Raw genomic sequence first — 24380 nt, 5'->3', positions numbered from 1 at the left:
GAAAGCAGTTGCTGTGGCTATCGGTGGGCCCGAGGTGGAACATACTATATGTCTGACTCCGAGAGCAGCTGCCCCACGGGCAGAGCCATCTAGAACTGAGGAGACGATATTGGGAATCCAAGTCAGAACTGCCAATTAGAGGAATTTTTCATTTCAATACACAAGAGTTACTATTTATGAGAACCATGACTAGTGACTGGTACCTAAAACTTATGTTCAAACCAAAAAGGCCCAACCTGACAAAGGTCACAATCAAGTCTTGATGGTATTAAGGTGCTGTCCCCATGATTTAATAGCCTAACCAAACAAAATTCAACATTCTTTTAAAAAAAATTTAAATAGGTGTGTGTGTGTGTGAGAGAGAGAGAGAGAGAGAGAGAGAGGGAGAGAGAGAGAGAGAGTGCAGGCAGACATGCCGGTCTGTATGGAGGTCAGAAGGCAACTTTGTGGAGTTAGTTCTTTTCCTCCATGTTTGGTGGGTTCCGAGGTCTGACTCAGGTCGTCAAGCTTGCGTGACAGGCACTTTAACCTGCTAAAATGTCTTGCCAGCCCAAAACTCAACATTCTCGGCTTGGCTTGGTTTGTTTTGTTTTGTTTTGTTGTTGTTTTTGGTTTTTTTGGTTTTTTCGAGACAGGGTTTCTCTGTGTATCCCTGGCTGTCCTGGAAGTCACTCTGTAGACCAGGCTGGCCTTGAACTCAGAAATCCGCCTGCCTCTGCCTCCCAAGTGCTGGGATTAAAGGCATGCACCAGGCTAAAACTCAACATTCTTATTGGGGATGTAGCTCAGTGATACAGTACATGCTTACACTGCACAAGAAACCCTGTTCAATACCAGCAGTTAAAAACAAAAAACAAAAAGTGGGAGGAGGGGAGGCTGGAGCGATGGCTTGGCGGTTAAGAGCACTTGTCAGAGGTCCTGAGTTCAGTTCCCAGCTCACAGTCCTCTGTAATGGGATCCCAGGCCCTCTTCTGGTGTGTCTGAAGACAGCTACAGTGTCTACACATAAATAATTCTTTTTTTAAAATTGGACAGAATATTTTGTTGCCAGCTTTCTACCAAGCACAATGCTGGTATACAGCAATAGAAAATCTTTGCCTGGCATGGTGGAACACACTTGTAATCCCTCAACATGGGAGGGAGACTAAGCAGATCAGAAGGCAGGCAAGGCCAACACCAGCTACAATGTTTACATTCAGCCTGGGCTACGTGAGCCCCTGTATCAAAGGAGAAAAAAGGAAAGAAAGAAAAAAGTCTCAATTCTCACTTAGGGGGGAAAATATTTAGTCCTAGAAATAGTTATTGTGACACCTTTAAAAAATACATTTTGTTGTTGTTGTTGGTTTGGTTTTTAAAGACTTACTTATTTTATGTGTACTTTATTTTACCTGCATGCATCTATATCTGCACCATGTGCATCCCTGGTGCCATGGATCCCTGGACCTGGAGTTATAGACAGTTGTGAGCTGCCATGTGGGTGCCTGGAATTGAACCTAGGTCCTCTAGAGGAACAGGCAGTGCTCCTAACTTCTGAACCATTTCTCCAGCCCCTGATTTTGATTAGAAAAAGGCAAGCTGATCAATAAGCTCAAGGCCAGCCTGGTCTACAAAGTGGGTTCCTGGCCAACCAATGCTACAGATAAAACAAAAAACAAAGCAAACAATCTGTGTCATTCTACCCAACTTTTGTTCTTTTTTTTTCCCCCTTTCGACAGGGTCTCATTTAGCATAGTCCAGCTCCAAACTTCAGGTTCTCTTGTCTCAGTTTCAGCTAGGATTATAGGTGTATACCACTATACTTGGCCATTTTAGTTGTTTTGTTGTTGTTGTTGTTTTAGGGGTTTTTTGTTTGTTTGTTTGTTTTTTGAGGCAAGGTTTCGCTGTACAGCCCTGGCTGTCCTGGAACTCACTTTGTAGACCAGGCTGGCCTCGAACTCAGAAATCCGCCTGCCACTGCCTCCCAAGTGCTGGGATTAAAGGCATGCGCCACCACTGTCCGGCCCACTTGTTTCCTTTCAATGGTTGTCTAATTATCCTCGTTTTTGTATGTTCAGTGCCTTCAGATATCTGTTTTTAATATTTTGTTCAGAACTTACAATTATTATCTATAGGAAAGGTACTTTAGTCTGATACATAGTTGTTCTATCCTTTCTGAATCAGCATTTGACAACTTTTTGCCTTTTGGCCCTCCCTTCAAAGAACTTATTTCATTGTTTTCTAGTCCCTGCTTGTCATAAGTCAGCTATTATTGGTTATCTAATAATGTTTTTTGTCTATGTTTAAGATAGTTTCTATATTTCCCCTTTAATTTAACTGTAATATTCTATGTATATTTATCATTTTTGCACTATTGGGTTGATATGTTTAACAACTAAAACGGCACCGGGCGTGGTGGCACACACCTTTAATCCCAGCACTCGGGAGGCAGAGGCAGGCGGATTTCTGAGTTCGAGGCCAGCCTGGTCTACAAAGTGAGTTCCAGGACAGCCAGGGCTATACAGAGAAACCCTGTCTTGGGGCAGGGGGAGTTATCAAACAGGATTTCTACAGCCAGCAAAAGAATCCTTCAAAGGAAACAGGTAGGGTCTAAGAATATACATCAGTTGAAAGAATGCTTGTCCAGCATAAACGAACAGTTATGCTGTAAGCCCAGCTCAGACGGTAACAGCAGAAGGATCCAAGTTAGGAAGTTCAAGGTCATTCTCTGCCAAGAGCCTAAAGTCAGCCTGGGCGTACAGGAGAACACGACTCTACATAAGTACATCCCAGCTTTCAGGAAGCTGATGCAGGAGGATCCCAAAATCAACCTGAGCAAAACCTCAGCTCAAAAGGAGGCCAGGAGCTGAGCACCAGGACTCACACCTGAAATCTCACTAATCCAGGGGCTGACAAGGTTCCCTGTGACTTCAGGCCAGCCAGAGTCATAGAATGAGCATACAAAAGGCCCTGGCATCAATATCCAATATAGCCAAAAATGACTGTATAGATATTTATATAGTATTTTGCTCAAGTCTTTTAATCCCAGTACTTGAAGGCTGAGACAAGAGGACAACTGAGTTTCAGGCCAGCCTGAACTAGAGTGATAGCCTGTCTCAAAAAAAACACCAAAACCAAAACAGCACTGTCAAGCATATACAAGGTTTGACCCTAGAACAGAAATGAAGACAAGGAAAGAGGGAGAGAAGGGAGGAAAGAAGAGAAAGAAAAGAAAGGGAGAAAAGAAGGAAAACTTGGCATTTATAAATAGCTCTTCATAAGTTTGCAAGATCCTCAACAAAAGCAAATCACACACATGAAAAGAATGTACATTGTACATCACTCAGAATTTATTCTAAGAATGCAGTTATTTTTAACATCTGAAAAAACAATCAATAAAACATACCACAGATCAATAAAAGTAAAATAACCATTTGAATTGATGCAGAAAAAGCATTTGACAAGATCCAACAACACTCTTTCATTATAAGAACATTCCAGGGACCAGTGAGACCACTTAGCAGGTAAGTCACTTGCTACACAAGCCAGGTGACCTGATTCTCCTGAACCCACTTAAAAGTGGAAGGAGAAAGCTGACCTCATGAACTTGTCCTATCACTTCCATATGCACACCATGGCACACACACTCAAATACTATACACACACTGTCATTACACATGCAACCATGGCACACACACTCACATACTATACACACACAGTCATTACACATGCAACCATGGCACACACACTCACATACTATACACACACAGTCATAACACATGCAACCATGGCACACATACTCACATGCTATACACACACACACAGTCTTAACAAATGCAACCATGACACACACATACTCACTTACTACAGATACACAGTCATAACACATGCAACCATGACACACATACTCACATACTACACACACACAGTCATAACACATGCAACCATGGCACACACACTCACATACTACACACACACACAGAGTCATAACACATGCAACCATGGCACACATACTCACATGCTATACACACACACAGTCTTAACATATGCAACCATGACACACACATACTCACATACTACACACACAATCATAACACATGCAACCATGGCACACACACTCACATACTATACACACACAGTCATTACACATGCAACCATGGCACACACACTCACATGCTATACACACACACACAGTCTTAACAAATGCAACCATGACACACACATACTCACTTACTACAGATACACAGTCATAACACATGCAACCATGGCACACATACTCACATACTACACACACACAGTCATAACACATGCAACCATGGCACACATACTCACATACTACACACACACACAGAGTCATAACACATGCAACCATGGCACACACACTCACATACTACACACACACACAGAGTCATAACACATGCAACCATGGCACACATACTCACATGCTATACACACACACAGTCTTAACATATGCAACCATGACACACACATACTCACATACTACACACACAATCATAACACATGCAACCATGGCACACATACTCACATACTACACACACACAGTCATAACACATTCAACCTTGGCACACATACATGCTATACACACACACAGTCATAACACATGCAACCATGGCTCACATACTCACATACCACACACACAGTCATAACACATGCAGCCATAGCACACAGATAATCACATGCCATACACACACAGTAATAATACATGCAACCATGGCACACACATACTCACATACTACACACACAGTAATAATAAATGTTTCATTCCACAATGTGGAAACAAAGGCAACTTTCTCCACCATTGAAGGCTCAGTATTATCCTTTTTATGTAACTCTGTTTGGAGGCTTTTACTCAATGCAATAGAAGAAAGTAAAACGAAAGGCATACCAATTGAGAAGGGAAAATAAAACTATCTTTATTTGCAGATTTAATTATCTAAATCCAAAGGGATATAGTATGGAAACTAATAAGTTATACAATGTTGCAGAATATAACAGCAAATATATCTTTTTACAACAATTAAAAAAATATAAAAACATTCATGATATCACCAAGAGGACAAAACAGCTCAAAATAATTCAAATGAAAAAAGTACTCTTACAGTGAAAACAAAAATAATGCTAAGAAAAAAATCTAGGGCTGGAGAGATGGCTCAGTAGTCAAGAACACTGTCTGCTCTTTCAGAGGTCCTGAGTTCAATTCCCAGTAACCATTTGATCATTCACAAGCATTTATACTAGAATCTGATGCCCTCTTCAGGCACACTGGTATACATGCAGATAGAGCACTCATATACATACATATAAATAAATAAATAAATAAATAAATAAATCTTTTTTAAAAATCTAAATAAAGAAAGAAATCAAATTAAATGCATACATAAAAGATCCAATAATTTAACTCTGAATTTGATCTATAGATTCTATATAATACCAATCCAACTTATAGCAAAATTAATCACTCACATTTAAAAGCTTATTCTAAAACTAGCAGGACAAATTGGGTTAAAGAAGTTTGTTTTGGCCGGGCAGTGGTGGTGCATGCCTTTAATCCCAGCACTTGGGAGGCAGAGGCAGGCAGATTTCTGAGTTTGAGGCCAGCTGGTCTACAGAGTGAGTTCCAGGATAGCCAAGGCTACACAGAAAAACCCTGTCTCAAAAAGACAAACAAACAAACAAACAAAAAGTAGTTTATTTTGTTTATACACACACACACACACACACACACACACACACACACACACACACACACACACACACACACACCAGGGTGGCTTCATGAGTCTCCTTTTATTCAGCAGATTCCAGACTGCTGAAATCACAGGTGTGTGTCATTCCACACAAGGTGCATGTATTTTATAATTCCATTTAAAGTCTGAAGACCTAGAAATTAATCTATAGTGACAGAATAAGAACATCAACTACTTGAAGACTGAGACGATGGTTGTAATGACTGAAAAGAACCCAGGAAATGTTCAAGGGTGTTAGAAAATGTTCTATATATTGACATGAGAGATGTCCATAGTAATGCTTGTTTTTGAGACAGGTAGGTCTCACTAGGTAGCCCTGGCTGGCCCAGTAGTCATTGTAAAGATTAGACTGGCTTTGAACTCAAAGAGATCTGCCTGCTTCTAACTCCTTATTGCCAGAATTAAAAGTATGAGCCACCTCAGCTGGCAACATTAATATTCATACTTGTTAGAACTTATTAAATTAAAAGATAAGATTTCCCTGGGTATGAAATATACTTGAATAATTTTAAATACAATACTGTAAACAAAATAAAAACAAAAGAATGTAGTTTAGCTAAAAGGATGAAAGCTGCTAGCTATATATGAATACAACATAATTTCCAAAATAATTTTAAAAAACAAGACATAAAGGGGCCAGCAATGTGGCTCAGGATGTGAGTTTGACCCCAGAAACCCACATGATGGAAAGGGAGAACCAACTTCAGCAAGTTGTCCACTGACCTCACACAAATATACACACTAATTATGTAAATTTAAAATAATAATGAAATGATACAGAACAATGTGTGAAGTCTGCTTTATGGTTACTTTTTTTGGAGAGGATCTCTGGTGGTTTGAATGAGGACACACACACAATGGACTTATATATTTGAATACTTGGACCCCAGTTGGTGGAACTGTTTGGGAAGGATTAGGAGGCATGGCCTTGCTGGAGGAGGTGTGTCACTGGTGGGCTTTGAGGTTCAAAAGCCCACACACCATTCCCAGTCAGTTCTCTTTGACTCTTTGACTCATGTCTGTGGATCAGGATGTGAGCTCTCAGCTCTGGCTCCAACACCATGCCTGCCTGCTGGACCACCAAACTATGAGTCCCCAATTATATGCTTTCTTTTGTTGCCTTGGTCATGGGTGCTTTGTCACAGCAATACAAAGTAATTAAAACAGTCTCAGTATGTCCCACATGGCTGTCCTGGAACTTGCTATGTAGACCATGCTCCTTGGTCATCCCTCTGCCAGGATTAAGTGTGTCATCCCTGGTTACATAATTCGTTTCCATAAAATGTATACCTCTTTCTCTCAAATAAATTTATACACAGAATTATTAGTTAGAAACTATCTTTAGAATGACACAAAAGAAAATAGCAACATCAATTGCCTTGGAAGAGGATTTGAAGCACCCTGAGAGGTCACATCATCCATTTGTATGAGCCACCTATAAACTACAGCTGTGAAAGGCACAGGCTCTGGAGTCTGAACAAACCTCAATACTTCGGTTTATTTGTTTTGATCTCAAATACTATACTTTGTTTGCATCTCAGTATTCTCATATGATTATTTTGATTGTGGCACGTATGGGGGAGGGGTGGTTCGGGGCGTGCATCTGTGAATGCAGAGGGCAGAAGATGTTTCATTCTTCATTCTCCTTTTTTCTTCTTTTTTTTAAAGATAGGCTATCTCACTAGGCCAGAAGCTTACCACTGGATTTTACCGTTGCTTTTGGTTCCAGTTTTGAAGAGGCTCACTGGTCAGAGGACCCCTGAGAGCCACCTGCCTCCACCCTGCAGCCCTTGAGTTACAGGCATGTTACATGTGATTACTGTACAGAGAAAACCTAATTGCTGGCAAAATATAAAAAGCTTAGATAGCTTGTCAGATGCAGTTAGGTGTGTCCAGAAGAGATGTTGTTAGGGTGTACCCCTAAAAGCCTCCACAGATAAGAATGCTTAAGAATGGAAAGTTCTTACCTAGTTTAAGGCAAGCTGCTGGGGAGAGATACTGTGGTCTTTGCTCTATGACCAGAGGCAAAGTCAGCTGGCTGGCCTTGAGCTGCTCCACGGTAAAGGTGAAATGGCTCTGTGTTCCCCTATGACTTGGCTTGGAGCACTCCCATGACAGTGACAAGGCTTAGCCTGCCAAGGGAGTAGGGGAGGAGCTAGAGACTTCTTTTATAGCAACTGGACCTTTGAGAGGACTCTCTCTAGCCCTCTCACTGTCTTGGCTTGGAAGAACTTCATAGAAGGAACTCTGGGTAGGAGACGGGGCTTGAAGGAACCACACAGAAGCAGCTGGCAGGACACAGGCAAAACAGTCTCCTAGGGAGGGAAGAGAGCTACGGAGCCCTTGACTTTGGAGGGGCTCCAGAGAAAGGGAGGCTAGCTAGGTAGAATGACACAGATACAGAGAGATTTCTAAAGAGCTAGCAGTTTAGTCTTAGGAACAGGCTTGTAAATACATATTTTGTATATAGTTCAGAAAATAAAGTTACCTCACTGAGCTATCAAGTTTTTACCTCAGTTTACCCCTCCCGTGTCTTTATTGATATAAATATTAGTTGGATTTGAAAGGATAAATATTCCACAGGCACACAGAGCTACGCCCAGCTTCTATGTGGAGGCTGGGGATTTACGCTCAGCTCTCTCACCTATGTAGCAAGTACCCACTGAGTCATCTCTCTAGCCCTCATATGATATTAATAGAAATGTCAAGAGTAACTACTAGCCAGGGATGGCAGCATATGGCTGCAATCTCAGTTTAGGTGTGAAACAGAAGGAGTTCAAGGCCTTAGTTACCTAGCCAAGTTCCAGGTCAGCCTATAATACATGAGATCCTGGTTTTTTTTTTTTTTTTAAAAAAGAGGGACTGAGATGTAGCTCAGTTAGTAGAATGCTTAATAGCATGCATGAAACCCTGGGTTTAATCCCAAACATTATATAAATTAGTCATGGTGGTACACCCTGTAATCCAGGCACTTGGGAAACAGAGGAAGGGGAACAGAAGTTTACAGTAACCCTCAATCTATAAAGTAATATTTGAGATCAGACTGGGTAAAATTAGATCCTGTCTCAAAAAAGTAAACAAGTAAAGAGTTGAAAGAAGAGCAATTTCATGGCTACATCATTGTGAAGATTACACAAGATGATACAGGTAAGACACTTAAAAAGTGTTTGGGCCTGCCAAGCATGGTAGGACTGGGACCAGTCATTATTGTTATTAGTTTAAATATTTTAAACAGCACCCTTTCCATAAGGAGAAAGAGAGAGGAGGGATGCAGAGCCAAACTGCCGTAAGTACAAATTCTGGCTCTCTTACATCAGTCTCTTTATCTCTCAAACAGGGAAATTATAGCTCCTATAGTCTATGGTTACCTTAAGGATTAGATGAGAAATTCCCATATAAATTAAATACAGAGCTGGGCATGGTGGTGCATGCCTTGAATCCTAGCACTTGTGGGGCAGAGGTAGGGAGATCTCTGCTAGCTCTAGGCCAGTCTGGTCTATATAGCAAGTTCCAGAACAGCTGAGGCTACAGAGAGAGACCTTGTCTCCAAATAAATAAATGAATCAATCAATACTAAATGCAATGGCACACAAGAAATACTCAGCACATTTATCATGTGCACTAAGTAAAGAGCTATTCCCAACGCTTTAAATATTATCTCCCTGCTCAAAATTGTATGTTCAGCCTAACCTCTCCTGTTTCACATCTGTCGGTTAGATACATTCTCCCTAATGGCCCCTGGGCTTCTTAGAAGTTTCCCACTAGTCTCAGCCGAAGGAAAACCTTGCTTGCTCTCTCTAACATGTAACCATTCCCTCATATCTATCACTGCCTCAACCCAGCTTCTCCATTTAATTAGACGATGCTACTACCCAGCCATTTCACTTCTACCGAGAAGTCTGGGACTCTCTCTGAGCTCTCTCACTCTCTCATACCCCTCTTCAATTGTTACTTACGGCTCTAAGAAGCTTCAACAGCTTTTCCTCCAAAATACCTCCCTAAATTAACTACTGAGGTTTGAACCACAACACCCCCTCCTATCCAGATAGTCATAATGCCCCACAACTCAATCTCCAGCCTAGAACCACCCCCCTCACCCCCCACCCCCCTCAAGCTGTAAGGCTGACTAGAAGACAAACATTCTCAGCCAACCTAGACACACCAATATTATCTAGTTCCTGCAAGAGATCTGGGCCCTTTCCATCTCCTCCCGATGTCCGTGTTGAAAGGCTCTGGCCTGCTCTCCCACCCTCCTCCTTAAAGCTAATTTCTTACTGGGCAATGGTAGCATACTTTAATCCCATCAGTTGGGAGGCAGAGGCCAGGTGGATCTCTGTGAGTCTGAGGCCAGCCTGGTCTAGGTCTACAGAGCTAGTTCTAGGACAGCCAGGACTACGCAAAGAAACCCTGTCTAGAAAAAAAACAAACAAAAGATAGCCTCTTTTTTTTTTTTTTTTTTTTTTTTTGTTTGTTTGTTTGTTTGTTTTTCGAGACAGGGTTTCTCTGTATAGCTCTGGCTGTCCTGGAACTCACTTTGTAGACCAGGCTGGCCTCGAACTCAGAAATCCGCCTGCCTCTGCCTCCCAAGTGCTGGGATTAAAGGCGTGCGCCACCACTGCCCGGCGATAGCCTCTTTTTTGCCTCCAAGAGCTTATTTAGCTCACATGAGAACCAGAGAGGTCAAAGGGCTGACCCAGAACATAAGAACATCAAGAGATGAACACATCAGACTTGGTTGGGAAAACTTTTAATCCCAGGCAAAGGTAGGCAAATCTCTGAGTTTCAGTCCAGCTTGCTCTACATAGATAGCCAAGACTCCATAGCAAGACCCTGTCTCAGAAAAACAGAAAGGGAGAGAGGCGTGAAGAGATAAGAATGAGGACTGAAGCTGGGTGACAGTAGCCCTCGCCTTTGATACCAGCACTAGGGAGGCAGAGGCAGGCGGATCTCTATGGAGTTTAAGGCCAGAGTTCCAGGACATCTATGGCTACACAGTAAAACAGTCCCGGAAAGGGGGGGGGGGGGATAGGGAATGGAATGAGATGGTAAGAAGCCAGCAAGCAGCATTGTCAGGTAGGACACAGATGAAGGTGTCAGTGAAAACCTGAAAACCTGTCTGGAATAAGGCCTAGGGACATGGTTGAGGATGGTGACAAATTGCGGGGAGGGGCTACAGCAGAAAGCGAGAATTGGGGAAAGTGACTGGACTGAGAGCTGATAGCGAACAGCAAGAGCTCCGTAATAGATTGGAAACAGCCTTCACTAAGTGAGTAGTCAGCTGTGAGGATACAAAGTAGCAGGTGAAGAAGTTCCAGAAAGAAGAGGCGCATGGGAGAAGCAAAAGATGATGGGGGGGGGGGGGGAGTGGGAGAAAGACAGTGGGTGATGATGACAACTGGGGAACGACCCGGAAGAGGAATGGGATGGAAATAAAGGACAATAACAAAGCGAGCGCTTGGCAGTGGGCACTGGTAGGAGGAGATGAGCGAGCGGGGAGGGAACGCTTGATAGGTGGAAAGGTCACCACCAGCGGGGCCCCTGATGAGGAGGGTGGAAAAAAAAAAAAAACCCAAAGATGAGATAGGGAACACTGACAACTCCCCAGGCCCTGTATCCAAGGTCCGCCCCACCTCTACAGCCACCGACAGAGGTGAGGGACCTTGATAGGAGCAGAGGTGGACAACTGGGAGGGAGAGAACCAGGCGGCCACTAAGAGGCTGAGACTAATTCTGAGAGTGGGGAAAAACTGACCACTGACAGGCCAGGAGCTGGGATAGTAGCTAAAAGGGATGTTGACTGTCAAGAAGGGTGAGCGCTGAGGGAAGGGAAGGGATGGATGGATGGATGGATGGATGGATGAATGAATGACGGCAGTGGAGAGTGCTGGCTGACCGGGAAGCAGACTGATGGAGGCGCTGACCCCCTGACGAAGCGCAGGGTGACAAAGGCGCTGCTCTACTGACAGGGCGCTGACCGCACAAGCTGAGTGACAGCAGGACGCTGACGGCCCGAAGGCGGTGGGGGGTGGGGGTGTCCCTCCTGTCCCCGGGCCGCAGGAAGCGGTGGGCGCGCGGCCGCACTCACCTGCCCAGCAGGCTGGGGGTCGCAGCGACTCCTCCTCCGAGGGAGGCCCAAGCGAGGCCAGGACGCTCGCAGAGGTGAAGTGCGGACGGCCTGGAGCGGGCCGCACGCACATGGGCCCGACCCCGCGGCGCGGCGCCTTCGGACTCGGGCGCAGCCGGCGGGAGGCTCGGGACCCGCTCGGGACCGGCTCGGGGCCGCGGGCGAGATCGCTCCAAAATGGCGGCGGCGGCGGCGGGGGCGCGCGCGAGCGAGCGAGCGGGCCGGCGGGCGAGCGCGCGGACGGGGGAGGGGCGGGGGCGCGCCCCGGGGGCGGGGCCACCGGAGGAGGCACAGAGTGGCGGCCGCGGTCCAGGGTCTGTCTGGTGGAGTCGCGCTGGGGGAACGTCCTGAGGCGTCCCCGTGATCGAGCTGGCTGTGCTAAATAAATCCTCTGGGCACCTTCAAGTCCCCAGAGCGGTGCGCGCGCTCGTCTCCGCTACGTCCTGTTTCTGAACTGGACTGTCCGCTGATCTACTTGGTTTGTTTGTTTTTTTGGTTTTTTTTTTCCTTATTTATTTATTTATTTAATGTAAGTACACTGTAGCTGTCTTCAGATGCACCAGAAGAGGGCATCAGATTTCACTGCGGATGGCTGTGAGCCATCATGTGGTGGCTGGGATTTGAACTCAGGACCTTTGGAAGAGCAGTCAGTGCTCTTAACCGCTGAGCTAGCCCTTTTTACCTTTTTTTTTTTTTTTTTTTTTTTTTTTGGTTTTTCGAGATAGGGTTTCTCAGTGTAACAGAGCCCTGGCTGTCCCGGACTTGCTTTGTACACCAGGCTGGCCTCGAACTCACAAGAGATTCTCCTGTCTCTCTGCCTCTGCCTCTGTGTTGAGATCAAAGCCGTTTTGTTTTGTTTTGTTTTGTTGTTTAGTTTCGTTTTGTTTTGTTTTTTTTTTTTCTTTTCTTGGATACCGATCCTTGTTGTCCAGGGCTTGTGTACGTCACATACGTGGCCATCTAACATGGGTTGAAATGAGTTCAAATTAAATTAATCTCTAAAATGAGACTGATTTCCGGTGGCAGTGTGAGCCATGGGAAAATATCAAAAAAAAAAAAAAAGAAACATGTAAGGAATGTGTCAACACATGCTAGCTATGAACTCACTCACTCTCAGTGGCAAGTTCACTACCGCTGTGCGAAAGTATAAGCCGGCGTGGGTGGTTGCACTTGGGAGACCAAAGCAGGAGGAGTTTCAGGCAAGCAAAACATACTGGCGCACATCTTTAATACCAGAGGCAGGGGGGATCTCTGCCAGTTCGAGACTCGCCTACTCTACTCTACTCAGCGAGTTCCGGGTCAGCTAGGACTACAGAGTGTAAAAATGTCTAAGGGGGAGACATTTCTGGGCCCTTCCAAGATTTTTTTTTTCTTTGAAGTGGTGCTGCTGTGTTTCCCCCTTTTCTCAGCAGAGGGCGCCAAAGAGACACTGTTGGAGGAAAGGAAATCGATTTTTTTTGTTTTGTTTTCTTCCCCGGTTTGGAAAGCAAAATTGGAGGCGCCTGGGTTCGCGGTGTGGTCTCTTGCAGCACAGCTTTTCCCAGGCCATCCTGACTGAAGTGATACCCTGAATACAGAAGCCGAATGTGCTGCAGAACTGGGGCTTGTGCGGAGATACCAAACACAGGGGATGACCCACTAGTCCCATTACCGCAACAGCGAGCAGGTGCAAGCCTGGCCCTGACCTTTACACTATTTTTAAGTCCAGGCCAGAGTTCACGTATCAGAAGCAGCTCTGAGCACCCTCTTCCCAGACACACACACACACACACACACACACACACACACACACACACCACCATTTTTTGTGGGTACTGGTCTGACATATAAACTGAGGAAACAGAACCGATGAACTGAATCTCCATCCTTTAGCTCCCCCCCACACACACACACACTTTTTTTTCTTTCTTTCTTTTTTTTAAAAGATTTATTTATTATTATATGTAGCTGGCTTCAGATGCACCAGAAGAGGGTGTCAGATCTCCTTACAGGAGGTTGTGAGCCACCATGTGGTTGCTGGGATTTGAACTCAGGACCTTTGCAAGAGCAGTCAGTGCTCTTACCCGCTGACCCATCTCGCCAGCCTTTCTTTCTTTCTTTCTTTTTTCTTAATTTTGAGCTGGGCATTTAGTCCCAACATTTGGGAGATTGAGGCAGGAGAATCGGTAGTTTAAGATTAGCTTTGGCCACTTACTGAGTTCAAGGGCAGCCTGGGCTATTGAGACCTGTTTTTTTTTGGGGGGGTTTTTTTTTTTTTTGGTTTTTTGTTTTTTTTGGTTTTTTGTTTTTTGTTTTTTGTTTTTTGTTTTTTTTTTTTTTTGGTTTTTCAAGACAGGGATTCTCTTTATAGCTCTGGCTGTCCTGGAGCTCACTTTGTAGACCAGGCTGGCCTCGAACTCAGAAATCTGCCTGCCTCTGCCTCCCGAGTGCTGGGATTAAAGGCGTGCGCCACCACGCCCGGCTAGACCTGTCTTAAAAGACCTTTTGTTTGTCTGTTTTGAGGGCATAAGATTTTGATAAGTTGTGCAAACTGGCCTTGAACCTGTGGCCTTGCCCTACTCTTTTCACACCCACACTGAGTTCATCAGCAAATCTCTTGTTCTTCTTGTCTGTATCTAACCTGTAAGACCAGTTTCTCTCCTGTGGCTGTAAACAGTGTAGACTGGCCCCCTACTTTTATCCTGGACAACTTGCTGCAGGCCCTTCAGCACGGTGTTCAAAGGGATCCAATTAAAATAAGTCAGATCACATCTCTGACCTCAGGGGCTTGCTGTCTCACCCAAGATGAAAGCAAGAATCCTTGGTGCTGCCCACAAAGTTGTTTGTGATGTGATCTCACTTTATCTGCTTATATTATTTCACTTAAGTCCTGATAACCTCCTGCCCCAGGTCAGCTGCTCAAGTGGCCTCTGTATCTTTTCAGGCATCTCCCCCTTTATTGCTATGCTTGCTAACTTGTCTCATAGATACTTAATCATTGCGGCTGCCTCCTCCTCCTCCTCCTCCTCTCCCTCCCCTTTCCCCTTTCCGTTCCTCCTCCCCCTTCTCCACTGAGGGCTTCCCTGGCTGCTCTATTCCAAGCCTCAGGCTTACATCATACCAGGTTATAGCCTTGTCTCTCATTTGGTCTTTCCTCCTTCCCAATGGTATCACAACCCAAAAAGGAGACCTGAAACCACACAATGATTTCAATGGAGAGAGTTTGATATGAAAATTATCAATTACAAGAATATTCTGGCCGGGCGTGGTGGCACACGCCTTTAATCCCAGCACTTGGGAGGCAGAGGCAGGCCGATTTCTGAGTTCCAGGCCAGCCTGGTCTACAGAATGAGTTCCAGGACAGCCAGGGCTATACAGAGAAACCCTGTCTCGGAAAAAAAAAAAAATTCTGAAGAACTAAAACGATATTCAAGAGGGGGCGGGGGGGGGGGGGGGGAATCTAGGAAGGTACTTTCTTCTCCCAACGGGAGTTCATTCTTTCTTGGAGAAGTTTGACTGCATCCTAGTTGAAGACAGAGACATTCCCTGGGCTGTCCTGAGTTATTCTGGTTAGAACAGCTAGCATTAAAATGGTGACACCATCATCCAACGGCTTGTACTTTTTAAAAGAGGGGGAGATGAAGAGTATGCATAAATACATAACAAATAATGAAGGATATGCAAAGCTACTACATTCCTTGCTTCTGTGATTAGTGATAATACCCGTGATACATAATCAGCATGTGTTATAGTTAATCATTTACGATGTACACAAAACACCTAGCACAAAGGTAAGTATTAAAGGATCAAAGAGTGAACTTTTTGCTAAGAAAATGGAGCAAAAAATTGTTCGCCAATAAAATGGAGACAGCAAAGCTGTCATACAAAATTAGTGCCACCTCAGAGCACTGTCAGAACAGGCCTAGTAGTGGCCTGAGTTGTCCTTCCCTCAAGAGACTCCAGGTTTCTGTTCCGAGAAAGACCCAGGCACCGAATCTCCAGAAAGGATGAATGCAGGCAGAACTACATTGCATACACATAATCGAATTGCTATGGGCCAAAGACAGAAAGATAAAAGTAGCAAGAAAAAAAAATGACTCACCAACATTAAGCAGAAGCAACCATAAAGTTTATAGCTAAGGACTCATACAAGACCACAAAAGTGATAAAATTACAGAGTGTGAAGGAAAACTAAAACCTGTTAGTGAAGGAACTCTACGGCAGAGATAGGCTGAGCTCTGTGGGTTAAAGGCCAGCCTGGTCTGCAGAGTGAGTTACAGGACAGCCAGGGGTACACAGGGAAGCCCTGTCTCAAAGAAGGAGGAGGAGGAGGAGGAGGAGGAGGAGGAGGAGGAGGAGGAGGAGGAGGAGGAAGAAAAGAAGGAAGACTGGGGAAATAGCTTAGTCAGTACAGTGATTACTGGATAAGTACGAGGACCTGGGTTCGATACCAAAAACCCACATAAAAAGCCAGTGGTGGCCGGTCGTGGTAGCGCACACCTTTAATCCCAGCACTTGGGAGGCAGAGGCAGGTAGATTTCTGAGTTCGGGGCCAGCCTGGTCTACAGAGTGAATTCCAGGACAGCCAGAGCTATACAGAGAAACCCTGTCTTGAAAAACAAAAACAAACCAACCAAACAAACAAACACAAGCCAGTGGTGGTGGTGCACACCTTTATTCTCAGCATTCTGGAGGAAAAGGCAGGCAGAGCTCCGAATTCAAGACCAGCCTGGTCTACAGATAGAGTTCTAGGACAGCCAGAAATACACAGAGAAACACTGTCTTGAGAAGGGGGGCGGGGGGGAGAGAAGCCAGGTCTAGCGATTGGGGGAATTAACTTAGCAATTAATAGCACTAGCTGCTCTTCCAGGGAACCTGGATTTGATTCCCAGCAACCATGTGTCAACCTACAATCACCTGCAATTCCAGTTCCAAGGTCTACTGCTGGCCTCTCCTCACACATAAACAGTTTGTTTATTTGTTTGTTTTTTTGAGACAGGGTTTTCAATTTAAAAAGGAAGGAAGGAAGGAAGAAAGAAAGAAAGAAAGGAAGGAAGGAAGGAAGGAAGGAAGGAAGGAAGGAAGGAAGGAAGGAAGGAAGGAACATGATCGTTCGTGAGTATGATGGAGGAGAAAGTTTGTTGTAGATAAAAAGTAGAGCAAGCATAGCCAGAGGCAGGGACATCTGGGAGAGTCAGAGCTGACAAGACAGACAGACAGAGCTGAGATGACCGAGCCATGGGGGGGTGTGGGGGGGGTGAGAGGAAAGTGAAAGGAGCCAGGTGCAATAGCCAGAGGGTCAAAAGTACAGGAAGGGCAAGAAACCAAAATGGCTGCACTCTATGGGGAAGAGCCTCTGGGAGAAGGACAGCACCCCTGTGCTGGTGAGCTCAGGCTAGAGGCTCGGGTATGCCAGACGTAAGCCTGTAACAGGTGGAGACTGGGGGATGCTGAGAAAACATGGAAGCCAGGTCCTCTTTTGATATATTAAATAGGCCCCTCAGCCATTTGTCTGGGGTTAAAACTTAGCAGGTTTGTCTGTGTAGCCCTGGTGGTCCCGGAACTCACGATGTAGATCAGGATGAACTTGAACCTGGAGATCCTCCTGCCTCTGCCCCCAAGGGATTAAAGGTGTGTATCTGGCTATATGTGTTCTTTCTTAGCAGAAATTTTTAAAATGATGATTGGAATGCAGAAGAGACTATTGGACTGGGAAGGATGCCAGGGGAGAACAGGAGGAGTGTAGGCATGATCTTAACATGATCTATATATCATATGTGTCATATATCATATATATCATATGTATCATATATATCACATGTATTACATATACCATATATATCATAGTGAGACCTCTAAAATTACACTGAAATGGTGCACACCTATAATCTCAACATTTGGTACGTATAGGCCATAGGATCCTAGGACTTCAAGGTCATTTTCATCTAAATAGCAAGACAAAGGCCAGCCTTGGCAAGAAGACACCCTGCATCAGGAAAAGGAAGTCATTACTTTGTACAATTAATACATGTCAATAAAAACTGCATTATAGCAGAGCTACAGTAGTAGCTAAACTAGAGGTCATCTAACCCCGCAAAAAGAAATGAAGTGCTCCAGAGCAAGATTCAGTAGCATATAAAAAGAGATTGGGGGGGGGTTGCTGGAGAGATAGCTCAGAAGGAAGAGCACTGACTGCTCTTCTGAAAGTCCTGAGTTCAAATCCCAGCAACCACATGGTGACTCACAACCACCCATAATGAGATCTGACGCCCTCTTCTGGTGCATCTGAAGTTAGCTACAGTGTACTTACATATAATAATAAATCTTTTTTAAAAAAAGACAGAGAGAAGCCGGGCGTGGTAATACACACCTTTAATCCCAGCACTCGGGAGGCAGAGGCAGGTGGATTTCTGAGTTCAAGGCCAGCCTGGTCTACAAAGTGAGTTCCAGGACAGCCAGGGCTATACAGAGAAACCCTGTTTCGAACCCCCCCCCCAAAAAAGACAGAGAGAGAGAGATTCTGTCCCAAGAACAATGGGGTTTATCCCTTTGTTTGTTTAGCACACAGAATTCAACCACAACACTCTACTTCAATAAAGGAGAGAACCACACATGATTATCATAATAAGGCAGGAATGGTATTTCATACAACTTAAATAACAAATACTCTTCACAAACTCTTTGTTCATAACAAATACTCTTCACAAACCGGGGATGGATAAGAAATTCTGAAAGCTTCGGAAAGGGATCTATGGAAACCTCTGCATACTAAGTATAAAACATACTTAATGATGCTAATATCTTTCCAATAAGATTGGAGATGACAGGAATGTCTTCTTTCACCACCTTGAGTCTGTATTGCACTGACATTCTAAATAGAGCCATAAAACAAGAGAAAATAAATGGGCACATGCATATGTGCGCACGCTCGTGGGCGCATGGAGGCTGGAAGACAACCTGGGGTTCTTCGCCTCAAGACATTATACACTTTTTTCTTTCTTTTCTTTCTTTTTTTGTTTGTTTGTTTGTTTGTTTTTCGAGACAGGGTTTCTCTGTATAGCCCTGGCTGTCCTGGAACTCACTTTGTAGACCAGGCTGGCCTCGAACTCAGAAATCTGCCTGCCTCTGCCTCCCGAGTGCCGGGATTAAAGGCGTGCGCCACCACGCCCAGCTGACATTATACACTTTTACTTTATGTTTTTAAGACCGAGTCTCTCACTGGCCTAGAACTCACAAATACGAGGGGCTGGCTAGCCAGCAAGCCCCAAGGAACCAGCTATCTCCCTTCCCAGAACTAAAATTACAAGAACATACCACCACACTTAACCTTTTTTTTTTTTCAGATTTATTTCATCTTTTATTTCTATGTACTTATGTTTGCATGCACAAGTTCCTTCAGATGACCTTAGAGGCCAGAAGGTGTCAGGTTCCCTGGAGGTGGAGTTATAGACAGTTGTGAGCTAGCTGGCTATATGATGTGAATCCTAGGAACTGAACCTGGCTCCTTTGCAAGTACTCTTTTTGTTATTTTGTCTTTTTTTTTTTTTTTTTTTTTTTTTTTCCCAGAGCTGAGGACGGAACCCAGGGCCTTCCACTTCCTAGGCAAGTGCTCTATCACTGAGCTAAATCCCCAACCCCTGCAAGTACTCTTAACCACTAAGCCATCTCTCCACTGCCCCATCTTCTCTCCTTCTCTCCCCCCCCATGACTTTTTGGGGTTCTTTTGTTTGGAGATATATATGTGATATATATATAGTGTGTGTGTGTGTGTGTGCTGCTCTCCACAGCAGTAAAACCCTAGCTAAGACACAGCACATTTAGATAGATATAGATACAGATGTGTTTCACGTGTGTGCACGAGGTCAGAGGAAGCCATCAGAACTCCTGAAACTGAAGTTGTTGCCAACTGGGAACTGCCCTGTGGGTTCTGGGAACTGAAGCTCGGTTTTCTGCAAGAGTTGCAAGTGCTCTTAACTACTGAATCATCTATTCGGCTCCCTATTTTTCATCATTTTATTTCATATATGAGTGTTCTGCTGGGTGCATCTGCATGCGGGAAGAGAGTATGAAATTCCTTTATAGATGGTTGTAAGCCACCATGTTGGGTGCTGGGAATTAAAGTCTGGACCTCCGAAAGGTCAGTGCTCTGAACCTCTGAGCCATCAGGTCCTCACATTTACAAAGTAACCATTTTCTGACTGAGCTATTTCTCCATATCCTCCCATTCACATGTTTGTTTGTTTGTTTGTTTGTTTGTTTGTTCGTTCTGAGATAGTCTCTCTATGTAGCCATGGCTGTCCTGGAACTCACTCTGTAGAATAGGCTGGCCTCTCAAATTCATATAGATCTGTCTGCCTCTGTCTTCTGATTGCTGGGATTAAAGGCATATACAGGTGCCATCACTATTGCCTTTTCTTTTTTTATGTATACAAACTAGAAAGGAAGAAGTCAGGCTGAGTGTGGTGGAGCATATCTGTCATCCCAGGTCTCAGGAGGATCACCAGTGGAGGTCACTCTGAGCTACTGTATAAAACCCTGTTAAGTACATTTAAAAACAAACAAACAAAAAACAAACAAATCTCTTAAAAAAAAAAACCAACCCTATGGGGCTGGAGAGATGACGTAGTGGTTTGAGTAGGTTTATGCCTCATTGATTCACGTGTTTGCTTAGTCATAGGGAGTGGCACTATTAGGGGGTGTGGCCTTGTTGGAGTAGGTGTGGCCTTGATGGAGGAAGTGTGTCACTGTGGAGCTGAGCTTTTAAGGTCTCATGCATAAACTCAAGCTATGCCCAAGGTAGAACTCTTGGCATCTCCAGCACCATGTCTGCCTGGATGCTGCCATGCTTCCTGCCAGGATGATAATGGACTAAACCTCTGAAACTGTAAACAAGCCCAATTAAATGTTGTCCTTATAAGAGTTGCCTTGGTCATGGTGCCTCTTCACTTCCCTGTAAGCCCCTACACTCATTTGTGTGTAATTCTTCCAAGGTGCATATGGTCCATAGAGGTTCTAGAGCAGTGGTTCTCAACCTTCCTGCTGCTGCGGCCCTTTAATACGGGTCTTCATGCTGTGGTGACCACACACACCCCCACCACCCATAACATTATTTCATTGCACTTCATAAGTGTAATTTTGCCACTGTTACGAGTAATATTATCTGATGTTTGGCCCTGTGAAAGGGTTGTTCAGCCCCAAAGGGATCTCAACCCACAGGCTGAGAACCAGTGTGCTAAAGTATACAGGATGGGAAAGGTTAACTGAAGCAGGGAACTCCATATACATAGATTCCAGGTCAGATTCTGGGATGGGGTGGAATTTTTCAGCTGCCCAGGGGGGCACCATCCTTCTGTAAGCCCAATGACCTCCTTGGTTCACTCAGTTGAGACTCCACAGTACTACTCACTCACCCACCAAGGACTGACTAAAATAGTGTCTCCCTACATGTGGTGGCTTGAATAGGTTTGGCTCCTGTGGACCTGTGTTTGAATGCTTGACCCATGGGGAGTGGCACTATTAGGACGGTGGATGGCCTTATTGGAGTAGGTGTGGCCTTGGAGGAAGTGTGTCACACTAGGGGTAGACTTTGAGGCCTCAGTGTGAAGCTTCACCCAGTGTGGCATGAGAACCTTCTCCTGACCGCCCTCTGCCGGCCTGGTCAGATCAAGGTGTAGAACTCGGCTCCATCTCCAGAGCCTGGATGCTGCCATGCTTCCCACCGTGATAATAATGGACTGAAGTGCTGAACCTGTAAGGCAGCCCCAGTTAAATGTTGTCCTTATAGAATTGCCCTGGTCTCTCCACAGCAGTAAAACCCTAGCTAAGACAGCACATTTAGATAGCTATAGATACAGATGTGTTTCACGTGTGTGCACGAGGTCAGAGGAGGCCATCAGAACTCCTGAAACTGAACTTGTTGCTGACTGGGAACTGCCCTGTGGGTTCTGGGAACTGAAGCTTGGTTTTCTGCAAGAGCTGCAAGTGCTCTTAACTACTGAATCATCTATTCAGCTCCCTCTGTAGTTTCTCTTTTTTTGTTGTTGTTAAATTCTAGTGCAATGTAACATCATCTACGGTGAAAGCCATCTGACGGCTCAGTGAGTAAGGGCGCTGCCCGCTGAGCTTGCACACCGGAGTTTGATCCTTCGAACCCACACAGAAGGACTCAAAGTCAACTCACAGAATCAACTCCCAAAAGTTGTCCTCTGACCACCACATGCACACTCTCATAGGCGCATCCCTCCCCACTAAAATAACTTAAAAATGTAAAAAAGAAAAAAAACAAACAAACAAAAACCTGAACTAGCTCAGCAGGTAAGGGCACTGGCTGTGTTCAATGCCTGGAACCTACATGGTGGAAAGAGAGAGGATTCTTGAAAGTTGTCCTCTGACCTCCACATGTGAGTGAGTTATGTGGCATGTATGTGCACCCTACCCTGAATAAACAAATAAGTATGGTGCAAAAAAAAAAAATCAGAATAATGGGGCCTGGGCATGGAGATAGAGTCATGAGCTTTTGAGGGTGATGGCAACTTTTTCTATCTTCTTAATGCTTGGGCTCCACTGGTTTGTCCATTTGTCGGTTTGTCCATTTGTCAGCATACATTGAAGATTCATGCATTTTGATATATATACGATTTGCTTACAAAGAAAAAAATATCCTGGAAAGAAATAGTAGTTAAGGATGAACCCACGTTCACTGCAGTTGTTTGCTATTGGCTTTTAGAAATGGTGTCGCTGGAGTCCAGGCTGGCCCTGATTCAGCCTCCATAGTGCTAAGATTTTTATAAGCATGTGCAGCCATACCTGGCCAATAATATGGGTCTTAAAATGAGTGTGTCCAGAGGCTGGAGAGATGGCTCAGCAATTAAGAGCACTGACTGCTCTTCCAGAGGTCCTGAGTTCAAACCCCAGCAACCACATGGTGGCTCACAGTCATCTGAAATGGGATCCGATGCCCTCTTCTGGAGTATCTAAAGATATTGACAGTGTACTCATACATAAAATAAATCTTTTTTTTTTTTAAATGAGTGTGTCTATGTCTTTAACTCTCTTTTAGATTGATCTAAATGGATATCCAGGCATGATGGTATATGTCTGTAATTCCCATACTCGAGAGATTCGGATAGTAGGATTTCGAAACCGAGGTCAGCTTGGACTATGTAGCAAAATCTTATCTCAAAAAAATACAAATAAATACATGAGTAAATACACAGTGGTGGTGGTGGTGGCAGCAGGTGCCTTTTAATCCTGGCACTCCAGAGGCAGAGGCAGAAGCAGGAAGATCTCTATAAGCTTGAGGCTAGCCTGGTCTACAGAGCAAGTTCCAGGATAGCCAGGGCTACAAAAATGGGTTCCGTTGTAGGCTGATGTGGTGGCCTACAGCCATCTGTAACTCCAGTTATAGATCTGATACCCTCCTTTTTGCCTCTGCAAGCACCAGTGCATACGTGGTACACACACACACACACACACACACACACACACACACCACTCATGCACATAAAATAATGTTTTTTGAAACTAAAACGATCGGGAGCTGGCAAGATTGCTCAGTGGTTAAGAGTGCCGACTGCTCTTGTAAAGGTCCTGAGTTCAAATCCCAGCAACCACATGGTGGCTCACAACCATCCGTAATGAAATCTGATGCCCTCTTCTGGAGTGTCTGAAGACAACTACAGTGTACTTACATATAAATAAATAAATAAATAAATAAATAAATAAATAAATGTTTTTTTAAAAAAAGACAAACATATCCTTTAAAAAAAAGAAACTTAAATGATCGCCAACTTCAAAGCCTCAGATAATAGTGCTGACTTATCAACCATGATGGTCCCTTGATGTTTAGCTAACTGCACATGAATGGATCATACCACTTCTGCCTTTCCCAATTCCAGTCAATAAGGACTCCTACCTGGGGAGTACAGACTTGACCCGGACTCTCATCTCCACATTTGACTGCCCTGTGAAGGAACAGTCTTGCCAAACAATCCTGTCAGTGTCTGGCGTGCCGCAGGTGGATGTAATGGGCTTGGTTCACTTGTGACTGTGCAGTTGGTAGCAGTTTTCTTATTTATAAAATGATAGTTGCCTTAAATTCAGCAAAATGTGGTAATTAAAAGGATAATGAGTTTGCGGCTCATAAATAACCAGAAGCTCACATCCCTGCTTGGAAACTCAAGCTTACTTTTGGCAGAAGGGCTGCGAGCTCTTCCTTTCTAGGCAATTAGAAGTCAAGTGAACAACAATAATAACAAAAAAGGGGTTGCTGGGTTTTACAGTATTTTCTGCTTTGATGCTGAGTGTCCTCGAGGTCAACTTGACATTCCCTTAAGTCCACATGAATGAAAAACAAAAACAAAAACAAAAACAAAAACAAAAACAAAAAACCTGCTGGGCGTGGTGGCGCATGCCTTTAATCCCAGCACAGAAGCAGGTGGATTTCTGAGTTTGAGGCCAGCCTGGTCTACAAAGTGAGTTTCAGGACAGCCAGGGCTACACAGAGAAACCCTGTCTCGAAAAACAAACAAACAA

The 24380-nt window shown here is 44.4% G+C and overlaps 1 protein-coding gene across 36 annotated transcripts in view; it reads right to left on the bottom strand.

Moving 5' to 3' along the window:
- Positions 1-12157, bottom strand: part of Ppp6r2 (protein phosphatase 6, regulatory subunit 2) — a 75565-nt gene extending 63408 nt beyond the window's left edge. For 23 of the 36 annotated variants that reach the window (XR_384046.3, XM_030248771.1, XM_006521398.2 and 20 more), the window contains exon 1: positions 11829-12089. The gene's annotated coding sequence lies outside the window, so the exon portion shown is untranslated. Of the gene's footprint in view, positions 1-11828 lie in introns of all 36 variants that reach the window. The other 13 variants (NM_026813.2, NM_001356970.1, NM_001356969.1 and 10 more) reach the window with 6 other exon arrangements.
- Between the last annotated feature and the right edge of the window lie 12223 nt (positions 12158-24380).

The sequence above is a fragment of the Mus musculus genome, chromosome 15 (assembly GCF_000001635.26).
Source record: "Mus musculus strain C57BL/6J chromosome 15, GRCm38.p6 C57BL/6J".
Taxonomy (NCBI): domain Eukaryota; kingdom Metazoa; phylum Chordata; class Mammalia; order Rodentia; family Muridae; genus Mus; species Mus musculus.
Note: the sequence above shows the minus strand (reverse complement) of the source record. Positions and strands in the feature narration are given on the sequence as shown.